Consider the following 19259-nt stretch of genomic DNA (forward strand, 5'->3'; position numbering starts at 1 on the left):
TTCCAAATATTGATTCCCATTGTGTAGGCTGTCTTTCTACTTTCTTGATGAAGTTCTTTGATGCACAAAAGTGTTTAATTTTGAGGAGTTCCCATTTATTTATTTCCTTCTTCAGTGCTCTTGCTTTAGGTTTAAGGTCCATAAAACTGCCTCCAATTGTAAGATTCATAAGATATCTCCCTACATTTTCCTCTAACTGTTTTATGGTCTTAGACCTAATGTTTAGATCTTTGATCCATTTTGAGTTAACTTTTGTATAGGGTGTGAGATATGGGTCTTCTTTCATTCTTTTGCATATGGATATCCAGTTCTCTAGGCACCATTTGTTGAAGAGACTGTTCTGTCCCAGGTGAGTTGGCTTGACTGCCTTATCAAAGATCAAATGTCCATAGATGAGAGGGTCTATATCTGAGCACTCTATTCAATTCCATTGGTCGATATATCTATCTTTATGCCAATACCATGCTGTTTTGACCACTGTGGCTTCATAATATGCCTTAAAGTCAGGCAGTGCAAGACCTCCAGCTTCGTTTTTTTTCCTCAAGATGTTTTTAGCAATTCGGGGCACCCTGCCCTTCCAGATAAATTTGCTTATTGGTTTTTCTATTTCTGAAAAATAAGTTGTAGGGATTTTGATTGGTATTGCATTGAATCTGTAAATCAATTTAGGTAGGATTGACATCTTAACTATATTTAGTCTTCCAATCCATGAACACGGTATGCCCTTCCATCTATTTAGGTCTTCTGTGATTTCTTTTAGCAGTTTTTTGTAGTTTTCTTTATATAGGTTTTTTGTCTCTTTGGTTAAATTTATTCCTAGGTATTTTATTCTTTTAGTTGCAATTGTAAATGGGATTCGTTTCTTGATTTCCCCCTCAGCTTGTTCATTGCTAGTGTATAGAAATGCTACCGATTTTTGAATGTTGATCTTGTAACCTGCTACTTTGCTGTACTCATTTATTAGCTCTAGTAGTTTTGTTGTGGATTTTTCTGGGTTTTCGACGTATAGTATCATATCGTCTGCAAACAGTGATAGTTTTACTTCTTCCTTTCCTATTTTGATGCCTTGTATTTCATTTTTCTTGTCTAATTGCTCTGGCTAGAACCTCCAACACAATGTTGAATAATAGTGGTGATAGTGGACATCCTTGTCTTGTTCCTGATCTTAGGGGGAAAGTTTTCAATTTTTCCCCATTGAGGATGATATTGGCTGTGGGTTTTTCATATATTCCCTCTATCATTTTAAGGAAGTTCCCTTGTATTCCTATCCTTTGAAGTGTTTTCAACAGGAAAGGATGTTGAATCTTGTCAAATGCCTTCTCTGCATCAATTGAGATGATCATGTGATTTTTCTGCTTTGATTTGTTGATATGGTGTATTACATTAATTGATTTTCTTATGTTGAACCATCCTTGCATACCTGGGATGAATCCTACTTGGTCATGATGTATAATTCTTTTAATGTGTTGTTGGATACGATTTGCTAGAATTTTATTGAAGATTTTTGCATCTATATTCATTAGAGAGATTGGCCTGTAGTTTTCTTTTTTTGTAATATCTTTGCCTGGTTTTGGTATGAGGGTGATGTTGGCTTCATAGAATGAATTAGGTAGTTTTCCCTCCGCTTCGATTTTTTTGAAGAGTTTGAGGAGAGTTGGTACTAATTCTTTCTGGAATGTTTGGTAGAATTCAGAGGTGAAGCCGTCTGGTCCTGGACTTTTCTTTTTAGGAAGCTTTTGAATGACTGATTCAATTTCTTTACTTGTGATTGGTTTGTTGAGGTCATCTATGTCTTCTTGAGTCAAAGTTGGTTGTTCATGTCTTTCCAGGAACCCGTCCATTTCCTCTAAATTGTTGTATTTATTAGCGTAAAGTTGTTCATAGTATCCTGTTATTACCTCCTTTATTTCTGTGAGGTCAGTAGTTATGTCTCCTCTTCCATTTCTGATCTTATTTATTTGCATCCTCTCTCTTCTTCTTTTTGTCAATCTTGCTAAGGGCCCATCAATCTTATTGATTTTCTCATAGAACCAACTTCTGGCCTTATTGATTTTCTCTATTGTTTTCATGTTTTCAATTTCATTTATTTCTGCTCTAATCTTTGTTATTTCTTTCCTTTTGCTTGCTTTGGGATTAGTTTGCTGTTCTTTCTCCAGTTCTTCCAAATGGATAGTTAATTCCTGAATTTTTGCCTTTTCTTCTTTTCTGATATAGGCATTTAGGGCAATAAATTTCCCTCTTAGCACTGCCTTTGCTGCGTCCCATAAGTTTTGATATGTTGTGTTTTCATTTTCATTCGCCTCGAGGTATTTGCTAATTTCTCTTGCAATTTCTTCTTTGACCCACTCGTTGTTTAAGAGTGTGTTGTTGAGCCTCCATGTATTTGTGAATTTTCTGGCACTCCGCCTATTATTGATTTCCAACTTCATTCCTTTATGATCCGAGAAAGTGTTGTGTATGATTTCAGTCTTTTTAAATTTGTTAAGACTTGTTTTGTGACCCAGCATACGGTCTATCTTTGAGAATGATCCATGAGCATTTGAGAAAAAGGTGTATCCTGCTGTTGTGGGATGTAATGTCCTATAAATGTCTGTTAAGTCTAGCTCACTTATAGTAATATTCAGATTCTCTATTTCTTTATTGATCCTCTGTCTAGATGTTCTGTCCATTGATGAGAGTGGTGAATTGAAGTCTCCAACTATTATGGTATATGAGTCTATTTCCCTTTTCAGTGTTTGCAGTGTATTCCTCACGTATTTTGGGGCATTCTGGTTCGGTGCGTAAATATTTATGATTGTTATGTCTTCTTGTTTAATTGTTCCTTTTATTAGTAGATAGTGTCCTTCTTTGTCTCTTTTAACTGCTTTACATTTGAAGTCTAATTTGTTGGATATTAGTATAGCCACTCCTGCTCTTTTCTGGTTGTTATTTGCATGAAATATCTTTTCCCAACCTTTCACTTTCAACCTATGTTTATCTTTGGGTGTAAGATGTGTTTCCTGTAGACAGCATGTAGAAGGATCCTGTTTTTTAATCCATTCTGCCAATCTGTGTCTTTTGATTGGGGAATTCAGTCCATTGACATTTAGTGTTATTACTGTTTGGATAATATTTTCCTCTACCATTTTGTCTTTTGTATTATATATATCATATCTGATTTTCCTTCTTTCTACACTCTTCTCCATAGCTCTCTCTTCTGTCTTTTTGTATCTGACTCTAGTGCTCCCTTTAGTATTTCTTACAGAGCTGGTCTCTTGATCACAAATTCTCTCAGTGACTTTTTGTCTGAGAATGTTTTAATTTCTCCCTCATTTTTGAAGGATAATTTTGCTGGATATAGGAGTCTTGGTTGGCAGTTTTTCTCTTTTAGTAATTTAAATATATCATCCCACTGTCTTCTAGCTTCCATGGTTTCTGCTGAGAAATCTACACATAGTCTTATTGGGTTTCCCTTGTATGTGATGGATTGTTTTTCTCTTGCTGCTTTCAAGATCCTCTCTTTCTCTTTGACCTCTGACATTCTAACTAGTACGTGTCTTGGAGAACGCCTATTTTGGTCTAATCTCTTTGGGGTGCACTGCACTTCTTGGATCTTTAATTTTAGGTCTTTCATAAGAGTTGGGAAATTTTCAGTGATAATTTCTTCCATTAGTTTTTCTCCTCCTTTTCCCTTCTCTTCTCCTTCTGGGACACCCACAACACGTATATTTGTGCGGTTCATATTGTCCTTGAGTTCCCTGATACCCTGTTCAAATTTTTCCATTCTTTTCCCGATATTTTCTGTTTGTTTTTGGAATTCAGATGTTCCATCCTCCAAATCACTAATTCTATCTTCTGTCTCTTTGAATCTATCATTGTAGGTATCCATTGTTTTTTCTATCTTTTCTACTTTGTCCTTCACTTCCATAAGTTCTGTGATTTGTTTTTTCAGTTTTTCTATTTCTTCTTTATGTTCAGCCCATGTCCTCTTCATGTCCTCCCTCAATTTATCGATTTCATTTTTGAAGAGGTTTTCCGTTTCTGTTCGTATATTCAGCATTAGTTGTTTCAGCTCCTGTATCTCATTTGAACTATTGGTTTGTTCCTTTGACTGGGCCATATTCTCAATCTTCTGAGCGTGGACAGTTATCTTCTGCTGCTGGCGTCTGGGCATTTAGTCAGATTTCCCTGGGTGTCGGACCCAACAAGGTTGAAAGATTTTTCTGTGAAATCTCTGGGTTCTGTTTTTCTTATCCTGCCCAGTAGGTGGCGCTCGTGGCACACGTTTGTCTGCGGGTCCCACCAGTAAAAGGTGCTGTGGGTCCTTTAACTTTGGAAAACTCTCGCCGTCCGGGAGGTTCGCTAGCCGAAGCGGCTTGGAAGAGTGCCAGCCGGCCCGGGGTCCGAACACGGGGAGGGTCGCTGGCCGCCGCAGCCCGAGAAAGCGCCCGTCCGAATTTCCTAGTCGGCCCGGGGCGTCAAGCTTGGCGGGAGGGCGCCAGCCGCAGCGGCCCGCCCGGGAGAGTGCACATTCCCGGGGAGTCACGGGTTTGGAAGGGGCCCCCCCGCCTCGCCATTCTCCGCGGCCTGGGGATTTCCGATCCAATTCTCTCAGTTGCTCCAGGGGGCCGCGTGTGGTGTGGGCGCCAGCCACCGTGGTTTGAGGGGACCGCCTGTCCAATTCTCCCAGCCGGCCCGGGAAGGGGGAAGGGAGTGACTCCAGCCGCTTGCCGCCCCGCCCGGTGAAGCCCGCGCCCCTCGGCGATCTCACCAGAGCGGGTTCTCTCAGCCAGCCAGCCGTTCCAGGATGGGGTATGCTGTCTTTTTTATCTCTGTCGTGGCTTTGGGAGTTGTTCTCTATCGTTTCTACTCCCCTACTAGCTGTCCTGGAGGAGAAACTAAGATCCGTGTGTCTTACTAAGCCGCCATCTTCTCCGGAAGTCAGTAATTGTATTTTCAAACTGAGGCACCTGTTCTATGCCAAACAGCCTCGGGAGTTTCAGGCTCAGCATTTTGAAGTCAGTGGGGACAGCCCAGGTAGGTGAGAGCCGCTCCCGCTCCTGAGGCCTCACTCAAAGTTCAGACATGGCCTGGGGTGCCTCCAGCCAGCTGCTGCCGGGCTGCCTTCCTGGGTTCCGAAGGTCACCGGTGTCCAGTTGAGAGGGCGCAGGGGTGGCAGCACAGGCCAGCCGAGGACGGCACACTTCTCCCGGACCACAGCCGCCCCTAGATGTGCGGGTAACCGTACCTACTTTTTTTTTTACCCATTTTGCTAATCTCTGCCTTTTGACTGGAGAGATTAATTAATTTACATTTAAAGTAACTACTGTTTATACAGGACTTTCTTTGCCATTTTGCCACTTGGTTTTTGTAAGTCTTATACTTTTTTTGTCTCTCAATTCTTATGTTAATGCCTACTTTCATATTTATTTGATTGCTTTTTGTAGTCCCTTCTCATTTCCCTCTGTATATGTTTTTTATATTTTTTCTTTGTGGTGACCACAGGGCTTAAATTCAACATCCTAAGCTGTAGCTATCACATTTGGTTCAATACCAACTTAACATCAACAGCATTCACATATACTATTCCTGACTCATCTGTCCTTCCATCTTTTTGTTGTTCTTATTATAAATTAAATCTTTATACATTGTATGTCCAAAGTCATAAATTTATCATTACTTTTTATTCATCTGCATTTGGGTCTTTAAGAAGTAAAACATGGAGTTACATACCAAAAAAGACAATGCAATTATACTGGCATTTATAATTCCTATATAATTACCTTTACCAGAGGTCTTTATTTATGCCATGTTGATCCACTGCCTAGTGTCCTTTCCTTTTAATCTGAGGAACTCCCTTTCTGTTCCTGCTAGGGCAAGCTGACTAACTCCCTCAGCTTTTGTTTATCCAGCATTGTCTTTACTCTCCCTCATTTTTGAAAACTATCTTTCTGGATATAAAATTCTGGCAATCATTTTCTTTCCACATTTTAAACATATCCTCTCACAGTTTTTTTTTTCCTTCATGGTTTGTGAGGAGAAATTTACTCTTAATCTTACTGGGACTCCTTTGTACATAACATGTTGCTTTTCACTTGCAAAGTTCAAAATTCTTTCCTTTTTCTTAGCATTTGCCAGTTTGCGTTGTATGTGTCTGGGTGTAGTTCTCTTCAAGTTTATCCTGTTTAAGGTTCATTGGGTTGCTTTCATGTACATTTTTATGTATTTCCTTAAATTTGGGACATTTGCTGCCATGATTTCTTGGAATATCACTCCTGCACCTTTCTCTCTTTTCTCCTTCTAGGACTCCCATAATGCATTAGTTGGTATGCTTCATAGTGTCTTACAGGTCTTTGGACTCTGTTTGCTTTAAAACAAATATTTTTTTGCATCTCCTCCTGAATCATTTCAACTATCTTATCTTTGAAATCACTGATTCTTCTTCTGCCACCTCCAATCTGTCATTGAAAACCTCTAGGGAATTTTTAATTTCAGTTATTGTGGACTTTAACTCCAGAATTCTGTTTGATTCCTTTTTAAATTTAATCTCTTTATTGAGAATCTCTTCTTGTTCGTTTATTGTTTCTCTGATATCCTTTAGTTCTTCCTCTGTGTTTTCCTTTATGTCCTTGAGCATATTCAGGCTTATTTCTTAAAAGTCTTTGTCTGTGTGTTGAAAGTGTGGTCTTCTTCATTGATGGTTTCTGAATGTTTATCTAGTTTCTTTGGATGGGCCATAATTTTGTTTTGTTTTGTTTTGTTTTCGGTCTTGTGGTCTTTTGATGCACACTGAACATTTTAATGTTTTAAAACTGTTAACTCTGGGATTTAGTCCCTTAGCTATCTGTCCTTCAAGTTCGCAGTCAGCTATTATTATGACAGAGATTTCTTTGAGTGCTAGGGTCTAACACTTTAACAAAGGTCTAACAGAGAGACCAAAGCCAAAACACTTTAGACAGCCTTTGATAATTGGCTGTGCATTGCTTGGTGCCCTCCTTCAGAGTTTAGCCCTTATATTAATAACAGCAGGCCAAGGCAATGTGATATTCAGGGTCCTTTCTGTCTTTTCTGAGCCTGCATCTTGTCCTAGGCTTGTCCTTGCTCAGGGCCTTAAAAATTCCCATTTACAGGAATTTGAATGTTTCTTCTACTTCCAATGAATTAGACTCCCTCCCTTTAGTGGTGCTCTAGCTGCATGACTTGAAGTAGGTAATCCATTGCCACAGATCACTTGGAATTGTTTCTAGTACTTCTCTAGCTGTCTACAAGCTGCTTCTGCCTGCATGGCAAGTTCTGGGAGGATAAGCCTGAGACGAAGTTTCCTGATTCAGTCTTTTAGCCTGCCTCCTGATAGACTGGCACGAAAAAAGTGGTACTTTGGTATGCACATGGGATTACTCCTCTCCCTCCTGAACTAGGCCAAGGACTAGCAATGGGACTGCAGGCTGGTTCCACACCACACTGAGGAAGGGGTGAGGCAGGGGCCAGCAAAGGTTCCACTGGTTTCCCTCTGTCTTTAAAGCTGCATTTTCTCATTTTGGCACTTGCCCAGTTACTGCAACCTTTTAACTTTTCTGGAATTTTAAGGAAGATGGCTCTTCCAGTTTTTGCTAATTGTTCAAAGATTCTGTGGTGGAACAGCACCCTTTTTTACCTTCCACTGTCAGTTGACATGTCAACTTGTCATGTCATGTCAACATGTCAACAGTTGAGATGTCAGTTAACTGGAAGCTCAGAAATTGAATTGGTGAATTTAGAATTTTAAATCCTTCCCTTTTCATCTACTATAATTCTTATAAATATTTCCCCTTGTAATTAAAACCTTTAGGGACTACAGTAAAACCCATAAGATGCCTTATGATGAGATAAATTCAGTTAAAACATGTTTGGCCATTGGTAATTTTTCCTGACATCTGTCTAGCCCTTCCTTGCAAATGGGGCAATGAGAGTTTTTCTTTACTCTGGGGATTTGGGGAGAATTGATGGGTTTAGAAAAGACTACTTCATAACCATTTGAGACTTTCTCAGTTGCTTTTTGTATTGTGGGCTGTTCCTCCCCTCCATTAACTAGAAAAAACACAAAAATCATCTTTTTTATTAACTGAATAATAACACAACTCCACACTTTTAAGTAATTGAAGTTTTTGGACCACACTTATTTCACTTTGGTGGGATTTTATTGTATCATGTTTAATGAGTACATAAAAATTTTCCTGAGTAACGTTACTATAGTTTACTTAGTCATTCTTCTAATATTGGATAGATAGTTTATCTCCTATTTTTTCTATTACAAATGACTTTGAGCTGTTAAATTAACATACCTTTTTTAAAAAAATGAGAATACTCAAAGTGGTGAGAGTGTAAGGAAACAGGTGCTTTCCTATACTACTGATGGTATAAATTGATATACCCCTTTTGGAGGGTAATTTGGACAACAAGTAGCAAAATGCTTAAATTTCCTTTGACTCAGCAATCCTACATCTAGGAATTTATCTTAAGGCCATAAATTTGGGTGGATACGAAGGAAGATCTGTTGGGACATTCATTCATTACATGATTGTTTAGAAAACTAGAAACAATATAAATACCAACTGTGGAGAATACATTAAATATAAAGTATTTGCAACCATGTGATTTAATACATATTAACCATATATGTATTAACGAAATACATATTTGCAACCATGTGATTTAATACCATACAGTCATTAAAAGTATTTATTGAAGGGGGAATTTTTGCTTCTGTCTACAGTAAATCAATATGTATCAAACTAACTTTCTCTATATATAAAATAGACAAGTCATCTGTTTGAAGGCATCAGAGAGCTACTAAGACAGCCAAGACTTGAGGGACAAAGATCTTGGAGAGATTAGAAATGCACTTAGGTGAATATGACACCCTATGCCATGTCTTCCCTTCAGACACTTACCAATTTGTAAATAATGTAGGGCCAGAAGTCAGACATCTGACCAGAGCTTTCTATATCCTTACTATGCTGGGGAGATAACAATTGGAGTTTAGGGCTACCAAGACAAGCAGATCTTGAGAGACAAAAATCCCAGCGAGATGAAGAGTGCAAAAAATGAGCCTTACATTCAATGTTGCTTTTCCTCCAAAGATATTTGCTGATTCTTAAGTCTCACAGGCTGTGAGGCCAAAAATTCAACAGAGTATGCAGCTAATAGGTTGAGAAGCTAGGCAAGTTTTCAGCAGCCTATACTGCTGGGAAGACAGCTATTGAAGTTCAAGGTCAAAGAGGAGGGACCCTGGCATTCCAACTTTTAGTTGGGGCTCTTGAAGGGCAGCATCATAAGAAAAAGAATAAAACAGAAATAGCTCAGCCTGTACAAAGACTGAAGCCCTGTTTTAAAACAGCTGAATTTCAGACTGGATTAAGATCTTTCTCACTTTTGTTTTGTTTAGGAAATAGAAGAAAGTTCCCTCTGGAGAAAGATATCACCTGGAGCCTGTACAAAATTTCATATACAATGTTTAGGCACTCAATAAAAAATTGTCAGACATACTAGGAAACAGGACCAGGAGGAGGGAAACATGATAAATATAGACTCACAGGTCATGCAGGTATTGGAGTTATCAGACACAGACTTTAAAATAACTGATTAATATGTTCAAGAAAATTGATAACCAAAGGAGAATTTCAGCAGAGAGCTTTAATCTATAAAAATAAACACATTGTAATTTTAAAGCTGGAAAGTATTAACTAAATTTAAGAACTTGAAAGATAAATTTAATAGAATAGGTGCAGTTAAAGAGAAGATCAGTAAATTGGAAAATAGACCAGTGGATAGTATCCAAACTGAAGGCTTAATATTAAAAAAGGATGAAAAATACAGAAAAGATATATGGTACATGATGAAAGAGCTTATATACTTGCAACTATAGTCCTACAGAGATAGAGATAAGATAAAGCAGGTCAGAGGCAATTTTTGAAGAGATAATTTTCAAGACTGAGAGAAGACATAAAGTCATATACTTAAGAAGCCCTCAGGCAGAATGAATACAAATAGAATAACACCTAGGCAATCATAATCATAGTCACACTACTGCTGAAAACTAAAAAAAAAAAAAAAGGACTATCTTAAAAATAGTCAAACGGAAGGGGAAGATGCAGGACCTTCAAAAGAACACAATAAGACTTACAGAACACTTTACAGAAGAAATGATGAAAGTTGAAAGACAGTGGAATGAATCCATAATTATACTGAAAGAAAACAACAGCCATCCTAGAATTCTGTACCCAGTGAAAATATCCTTCAGAAATAAGGGTGAAATAAGGACACTTTCAGACAAACAAGAGTTGAGAGAATCTCTTGCCAGCAGACTCACAATTTTAAAAAATTCTTCATGCAGAAGGAAAATGAAAGCAAGAAAAAGGGAAAATATTTAGATGAATATTGATTATGAAAACATCAATAATATCTGGTGAGTTTGAAAAATATCTGTAGAATTAAAATCCACAGCAGTAAACCAGAGTGTGTGTGTGTGTGTGTGTGTGTGTGTGTGTGTGTGTGTGAATGTGTGTAGGGTATGGTGGTAAACTGGTAAATGCAGTTGAAGAGCTTTAAGGTTCTTGCATTGTCCAGGAAGTAGTAAAGAATCAATCATATTAGGTTGTAATCAGTCAGGAATGTATGATGAAATTGCTAGAATAGCCAATCTAAAAGAATAATCAGAGAATGTATTAAAATACATTCTAATAAAAATGGAACAACAAAAAATAATTTATTGCTTTGAAAAAAGGCAAGAAAGGAGAGAAAAAGAACATAAAAAAATAAAAACAAATAGTGGGCAGGCCATGGTGGCTCGGTGGCAGAGTTCTCACCTGCCATACCAGAGACTCGGGTTTGATTCCTGGTGCCTGCCCATGCCAAAAGAGGAAAAAAAAAAAAACCAAATAGTAAGGTTGTAGATTTAAACCCAATTTTTGGTAATTGCACTAAATGTAAGTGGTGTAAATGGATTAAATGTTCTTGTTAAAAGACGAAGATTGTTGGAATAGTAAAAATTATAGAAGAAAAATAGTGTATAAAAAAAAACGCTTTGGAATCAGTATGATTTCCCAAGGGAAAATCTGAGCCATCTGAGACAGACCTAAAACACTATGGGAATCTTACTGTTAACACAGTAGGTTCTTGGTATCACTAGTTCTGTGACTCAGTTTCTCTGATGATGGTTCTCATGCTCTAGTTTATTGATGTTTTCCAGTAGACTTCCCTTGGGAAGTCAAGATGTTTTCCACTAGCTCCCAGGGCCATATGCTTCTTCATTCACATGCAGAGAAGGAGAGGCTGCTCCTTTCCCAACCATGAAATGGAAATTCCAGGCTTCTATCTAATTAAACCAACTCACCTTACATGTCTATTCCTGAGCCACTCTCTTTGGCACTGTGGTTGAAATCATACTGATTGGCTCAGGCTTTCTACAACCCACTCTGGGAATGGGGTTAATGACAACGAGGCAGAAGACACTTACACAGTGCCTACTGTGTGCCAGGTACTACCTTTATGAATGGCCTAGAATTCACTTCAGCTTTATAAACTGAGGCACGGAGAAGCTGAGTCATTTGACTTAGACAACGTTACACAAAAGTAAGTGGCAAAAACAGGATTCAGACCTATTCAGTCTGACTTCGGAGTCTATACTTTCAGCTGTTGTCTGAGTTTACCAGCTGCTAAAACAAATGTCATACAGTGGGTTGGGTTAAACAACAGGAGTTTGTAGGATCATGATTTTGAGGCTAGGAGAAATCCAAAATCAAGGCATCCACAAGGTGATACTTTCACCCTAAAGACTGTAGCATGCTAGAGCCAGCTGCCGGTGGTCTTTGGTCCTTATTCTTTGTGTCACATGATAATGCACATGGCAGTGTCTTCTCCTTTCTCTTCTGGCTTCCACTGACTTCCAGCTTCTGGCTGTTCCCTCAGGCTTCTCCCCTTCTATGGGGCCTTCCCTGTAAGACCTTCAGTAAGAGGATAAGACCCATCCTGATTCATTGGGCCACGCTTTAACTGAAGTAACCTCATCAAAGGGTCTTACAGTGGATTCACACTCACATGAATGGATTAGGATTAAGAACATATTCTTCTGGGATGCACGACTCTGAGCCACCACAACTGCTATCCTATACTGCCTCTCCTTCTCAAGCCCCATAGTTAGGGGAAATATGGGAGTCTATTAGAAAGAGGAAAGGAGGGAGTCGATACTGGGAGAGCAAACCTACTCCAAATCTGTATGACGTGGAACAGCACCTGAGTCAGCACCGCATTCCAAGTCTGACAGAGCCATGGTGACGCCACCATTTACCAGCTGCCTGACCTTGGACAGGTCACTTTCCCAATTTCATCTGGGAATTGGGGTTAGAAGTACGGGCATGGAAAGAGGCTAATACTATGGCTGGCACCATAGACTTTGGTGTTCATGATATGTTACTAAATGAAAAAATCAATCTATAAGAAACTGGGCATAATATTATACTGTTTGTGAAAAATGTAATAGATGCACAGGAAAATACTTCTGTGACTCTCTTTGGGTGGAGTCCTTATAAGTAAAATCTATTTAATTGTTGCCTAGGTATACTTCCTAATTTTTTTCTACAAAAAATATAGCAGTAATAAAAGAGCCAGAGGGGGAATAAAAGTCTTGTCCAACATATATGTTTATTTACATATATGCCTGCTCTTACACATGTAACCAGCCCTGGGCCACTCGCTTCCTGCCCTTGGACTGGGACAGAGCTGTAGGCTTTGTCCCGTTCTTTGTGGCGCCATCCAGCGGTGCCTGCTCAGGTTTTACTGGCCTAAATCCCTGGAAATCTAGATTCACTTTAAAAGGGAATGTATAGGGTTCTTTCAGTCTGGTATAAGGGGCCGCAGGCAGTCATTAGCCAGGCATGAGATCACGAGCATGAGTCACCGCGGCTCTCTCGGGAGGCCCTGTTGAGGTTAAGTTCTCCCGATAGCCGTGAATACCCCATGGCGGCTCCCTGCCGAGTGAATGGGTCTCAACTCATCCATCTTGCCCGGCCATGGAGACTGGAGAAAAAGCCCAGCTGTCCACCTTCCTGTATCTCTCTCTCTCTTTTTTTCTTCCCAGAAGCCCCTCTGCTTCCTGCTGGTCACCTGGCCTTTGTGTTTTCTGAGGGGGGGAAAAAGGATATTAGGAGACAGCACTGTGAGGCAGGAAGGCCTGGACTGAGACAGGAGTATAAATACAAGGGGCTCTGCCTCTGCTTTTTTTTGTGTTAAAAGTACCCCAAACTGCATGGCTTACCACACCAGAAGTCTATCATCTCGCAGTTCTGGAGGCTGAAGGTCTGAAATGAAGGCGTCTGCGGTGCCATGCTTTCTCCTAAGTCTGCAGCCTTCTGGCGATGGCATGCCAGCTGTTCGTAACTCAGTGTCTACCTTCCAGTTTGGCCTCTTAATCACTTCTTTAGAGATCCTGTTTCCAAATAGTGTCACCTTCTTGGAATTGGGGGTTGGGACTTAAACATCTTTTGGGGGGACACGAATCAATCTGTAACACCCTCCCTGGACCGGGAAGAAAGTGCTGTGTCCTGCACCTTGTCGTCTCTGTGGGGCCCTCTTGCTTTGGCCTGGCACGTGGGGCACCAGGTGTCAACAGAACCCTTAATAATAGCACCATCGAGGATGGTCCCGGCACTCCCTGGCTCAGAGGGGAAAGCTGAGGCCCAGAGAGGGGGTGGAGGCCCTCTCTGCTGCGACAGAGCCTGGAGAGCCTGTGCTCAGACTCCTGGGGAAGGGGCTACTGGCAAGACCCCATTGATCTGAGGCTGCCCTTTCAGTGGCAGCGGAGACCTCCATACCTGAGAGGCATATTGCCCCAGGGACACGGTGACCTGGTCTCCCCTACCTGTTGAGAAAACAAAAGGGAGGGACCTTTCTTGAGGGCTGACTCTGACCAGATACCATGTCATACACTACACACTTATTATCTCATTTAGTCCTTACCTTCATCCTCGGGAGCTGGGATTCCTGACCCCATTTTACAGATGAAGAAACTGAGGCTCACAGGGGTGAGGCAACTCCATCTAGGATTAAATAACCTGGAAGTTAATGGTGGAGCAGGGCTTCAGCCTAGGTGAGTCTGACAAAAGCTTGTCTAATTTCCCTAAATCACAGGGTCCGGTACAGAATGGACAGAAAAGTGAAGTTGAAACACCCCTTCTAGCCACCTATGCTCCGAGTTTCCAAGCATCTATTGTGGACTTAACCGTTTGCTAGAAAAGAGAGGGGAATAGCACCTGTGGGCTCCAGGTGTCCAGAGAACCCATTCTGTGACTCGGACAAGTCTCTTCTCTTCTCTAGGTCCTTGTTTTCTTTTCTGTTGGTGAAGTAAATTGAACAAAATCATGTCTACAGACACAGTAACATTCAGCGGTCCTGGGGCTCCAAGAGTCTTGTCTTGAGTGATTTCACAGACTCATGGGAGAGGCAATACTTTAATTGTACTTTAAAGTATGCATGTGGCATTAGAGTAGTATAATCCCTACTTGATTTCATGAAGATTTAGAGACAAAACGTGAAATATCTGGCATATGCCGGGTGTGTAGTAGGTGCACAAAATGGCAGCTATTTGCAGGAACCTCTGAAGTGGGGGAGTTCAGGGAGGGTGAGAAAGAGACCAGAGAACATTCTAGAAGGAAATGCACATTTGCTTGGCTCTGAAAAGCATCAGAGGAGTTTGGGAGGTGTCAGACTTCCCGGATTGGACTGGCGAGGATTGTGACAGCACAGCGCAAGGCATGATAGGAGTACATGGGAACACCCAGGTAGGGGGAGTGAACCCAGGAGCAGGGATGGGGGGAATGAAGGGGGATGCAGCCCAGAGCCAAGCTGAAGCACTACCATTTATGAAATGCCCCCGGGAGCCAGCCCTGCATGCAATTTTTGGTGGTGATTTTCATACCACTATCTCTCCTTTGTGGTGACAATTTTATTCTTCCCGTTTTACAGAAGCAAGAAAGTGCCTCTCAGAAAATATGGTAGTTTCAGATTTTGAGTCCCTGTCTTTCTAACTGCTGCACTAGATCAGGACTTGGCACATTGTAACCCTAAGAACTAATTCTGGCCCGCCACTTGTTTTTTCCCCTAATTGAAGTTTTATTGGAATGTAGTCCCATACATTTGTTTACATATTATTTATGGCTTCTTTGTAGTGGTACAGCAGCATGTTGGGGCAGAGACCGCTATCTGCTATCTAATACTTTATAGGAAAAGTTTGCTGTGTGAGCTGGGGCAAATCGCTTGCCCCTTCTGAGACTAGTTGTGGCTGCAAACAGGTTTTGATGAACTGTGAGGTGCAGTGCCCTAGCACCAAACCTAGCACCTGGTAAGCACTAAAAATCTGCTTGTTGTTGAGAGAGGAGGCAGTCATTGTGTAGTCTTGAACCTGCTGCCGGCTGCTCCTTGGGCTGCAAGGAGGCAGCAGCTGGGCCCAAGGTGGTGAATGCATCATTGTCCGCTCGCATACAGACTTGGCAGGTTGCAGCAGAAATTAAAATTCTTGTGGGGAGTCACCTTATATGTGGAGCTGCTTTATAGCCAAGTCATTACGGTAATTTGCAAACCTCTCTAGTGTGTAACCGGAGCCAATTGCTTTAGATTTGCTGGCTGTGAACTCATGTAGGCTGCCCAATCCTGCATTTGGTGACCCCCGAGCTTTGGCTGCTTGTCTCTGTGTGTCCAGGCTCAGGGTGAGCCAGGCCTGGCCCTTCTGGGGACAGAATACTTCTCATACAGGGCTCTGCCTCCCCGAGCTCTGGGAAAAATACAAGAAATCATCATCATTGTTTTTGTTTGTGTGTTTTTCTTGTATGCTGTATGGTAAGGGTCACATTTCATTCTTTTTCCATGTGAGTATCCCCTTATTGCAGCACCATTTGTTGAATTTCTGTCTTGGTTTGTTTTGGTTTTTCATTTGTTTGTTTTTGCTTGTTTGTTTGTTTCTTGGGAAGTGAATGGGCCGGGAATTGAACCCGGGTCTCTGGAATGGTGGGTGAGAATTCTACAACTGAACCACCTTGCATTGACCCCATCATCATTTTTTGTTTTTGGTTTTTGTTTGTTTTGCATGGCCAGGCACCGGGAAACGAACCCGGGTCTCCAGCATGGCAGGCAAGAACTCTGCCTGTTGAGCCACCGTGGCCTGCCCCCCCATCATTGTTTTTTTTGTTTTTTTTTTTTTTTTACATGGGCAGGCACCGGGAATCGAACCCGGGTCCTCTGGCATCACAGGCAAGCATTCTTGCCTGCTGTGTGGCCACAGGCAGGCCATTTCTCTCTATGAGTATCGGTTTCTTCATCTGTCAACGGAATGGATGATCAGTCAGTTCCAGCCCAGACATTCTAGGATTTCTCACTAATTTGTTGAAACGAACACAGGCCCCTCTCATCCTTAGAGCTACTAAAGAAGTGTCATTTACATGGGGGAAAGCTGGTTCCAGGGTTTGCTCTTGGCCCCCTCTTATACAGAGGGAGATGAGGCTGCTGGGTACCAGCCCTTCCGGGGCACCTGCCCCACCCTCCACTCCCCAGCCTCAGGTCAGTGGCGGACCCACCCCTCCCACTTCTCTGCTTCCCCCGGGAAAGACTCCACCCTTGATTCTCAGAGATGAGAACAAGCAGGGTGGGACTTCACCCATCTGGGTCTTGTGATGCCCTTGGGGACAGCGAGGCAAGACACCAGCAGGCAGGATGCAACAAGAGGTTTCCAGGCAGGGCTTGGCTCGTACAGCTGGTGGCAAAGTTACCCAGATCTTTGCAGTGGCAGTGTCATCTCTGCGACACATGTTACAGCCTCTGGTTTAACTCCCAGCCTTTGTGAAAGCGGGCTCCTTGGGGCAGAACCTGGCAAGGGCTTTGGGAGACCAGGGTTCTGGCCCTGACTCTGCCAGTAATGCTGTGTGACCTTGGGTGGTCACTTGCCAACTCTGGTGCCCAGTGTCCCTCTGCAAGGTTGGGGAGGCCAAATCGCTCTTGTTTATTTCTTGTAGGAAAGGCTCTTAGTGGATCTAGCAGAGACGCAAACAGGCCCCCAGTTGTTTGCTGAGTAATCCCTGCTTCTTCCCCCGAGGGTGATGTGTTCACAGCTCAACTCAGCCCCTTTCTCCCTCTGTGACACTGGGCAGGCCACTCAGTCTCTGAGCCTTTATGTCTGTAAATGACATGGTCTTACCTGGCAGAGGTGTCACAAAACTTCAAGTTTAGGCGGCCTGATGGTTTCACTCAGGCAGTGTATGTCACATTCCCAAAGACTCTCCAATATGATCCTCATGTGAGTCAGAGGTGGGGATGCTCGTTTGGAGGAGCAGCAGGACAGGACTTGGGCTGTGAAGCCTGAGTCATCTGGGTTTGAACTGTGGCTTCACAGTTACAGACCCCTGAACTGGGTTGAAGCTGCCTAATCTCTCCAAACCTCCACTTTTCCGTCTGGAAAATGGCTACAATGAGTCTGCCTCGCAGGGATGGATGCTTGCAAGGTTTGAAGGTCCCTGGCACGTCGTAAGGTCTTGACAAATGCTGGGCTCCCACCGCCTTCCCGCAGGCCCGTGTTCCGTCTCTGCACACGTGCCCCTAAGTGAAGTATGGGCTAAGTATCCCAGAGGCCCCCAAAGCGCCAGTGGGTCTCTGAAGGAAGCTCAGAGCTGCCGCCCAAAGTCTCGGGGAGAAAGGCCCTGGCAAAACAACCCATGTCATGATTAAGCTCGCTCTGCTCCAAATGCTATTAATGGTCATAAAATTACCCAGTTTTCTGAGGCCCAGCCCCAGGGTTTGCCTCAGTGGGACAATAAAATCCCATGCAGAAACGATTTGGAATGAGTAAAGAACGCCAGGCAGAGACCAGAGTTCAACCAGCGGCAGCCTGCTCTCATTAACTCAGGCCATTCACGTTTGTTACCAGGGATTTCTTTTTAATTAAAAAACAACCAAGTTATTACAAAATAAGCTTGTGAGGAGTGGCCCAAGGCAGTGGGAGTGAGCATTCCTCACCGTGGGACACAGGCCCAGGGCTCAGGCTGGGAAGTCCCGAGCAGATGTTTATCAGAGCCCTCTCGAGCAGGCTCACCCGGGCCTGGGAACCTGGAGATTCATCTTGAGGGCATTGCATTCTCAGCCACAAACTGTCAAGTGCTCGGCAGGTGGGCACATGACAGCGCTGGCTGAGCGTTTGGCTTTGCCACAGGGGTAGCTGTGTGCTGAAGGGGCCACCTCGGGGTAGCCTGAAATGAGGGTCAGGGAGGGGGTCCTCGGGAGTGGGGTGAGATGCTTGGCTCCCTAAGGCTACTTCTGACCACATAGTGATTAAGATGTCGGGGGATGGGGAGAGGGGGTTGTCTGACAGGCTGGGCTGAAGATCTACCTCAGACTTTTACTAGCTGTGTGATGTTGGGTGAGTGATTTAACCGCTCTGAGCCTTCATTTTCTCTTCTGCAATATGGGGATAATAATAATAATAACACCTCCCTCAGAGGGCAGCTGAAACTCGAGTGAGATCACGATGTACATCATAGCTCAGGGCTGGCACTCAGGCTTCAGCAAACATTGCTTTTCTGTTGTCCTGCCATTTAAGGGTCTGATTGTGTTCCGGAGACAGCTCTTTCCTCCTCTTAACAGTTCATCTTGCTCAGTGTTGAGAGTACCTGGACAGTACTTGGGCCTTTTAATGATGTTTTGTTGCATCTGCAGGGCACTGAGTACCTTTCAAGGTGCTATTTGGCAATAAGAGGAGTCTCCTTTCCTGGAGCACAACTGGACCAGGGGCTTTGCAGCCCCTGCTCTCAAAGCTTCACACATCTGTAGAGAATTGTTGCGACTGCCCGCCTGGTTCACAAGGAAGCTGAGGGCCAGCTCCCACGAGGCAGTGCAGGGCTGGCCCCGAGGTCTTTGGAGTCCCAAAGCTCACATCCTTTCCTCCTTAGCCCAGTTGTGAGAGGTAGGAGGGCAGAGACCTAAAGAGATAGTTTCCAATGAGCCTCGTCACACTTAACAGATAAGACAACTGGAGCCCAGAGAGGGGAAGTGACTGTGATAACCACGCCTTCCATTTTTATTATACTTGATATCATTTTTCAAGGGCTTTCCCATCTACTGCCTCAGTTAATGTTCATAGAAAACCAGAGAGCTGTGCGAGGCAAGGCATAACGTGAGTGAGGCTGTCAGAGATCCACGGATGATACTCCGTGAATAACTGGAACTGTAGGAAATAACTACAGACTGTATTTCTAAGGTGTAATGCA

The 19259-nt window shown here is 42.7% G+C and overlaps 1 protein-coding gene across 3 annotated transcripts in view; it reads left to right on the forward strand.

Annotated features, from left to right (window-relative positions):
- Nucleotides 1-19259, forward strand: part of GLIS1 (GLIS family zinc finger 1) — a 307452-nt gene that overhangs the window by 189533 nt on the left and 98660 nt on the right. The gene's annotated exons all lie outside the window — the stretch shown is intronic.

This window comes from Tamandua tetradactyla, chromosome 2 (assembly GCF_023851605.1).
Source record: "Tamandua tetradactyla isolate mTamTet1 chromosome 2, mTamTet1.pri, whole genome shotgun sequence".
Lineage (NCBI taxonomy): Eukaryota > Metazoa > Chordata > Mammalia > Pilosa > Myrmecophagidae > Tamandua > Tamandua tetradactyla.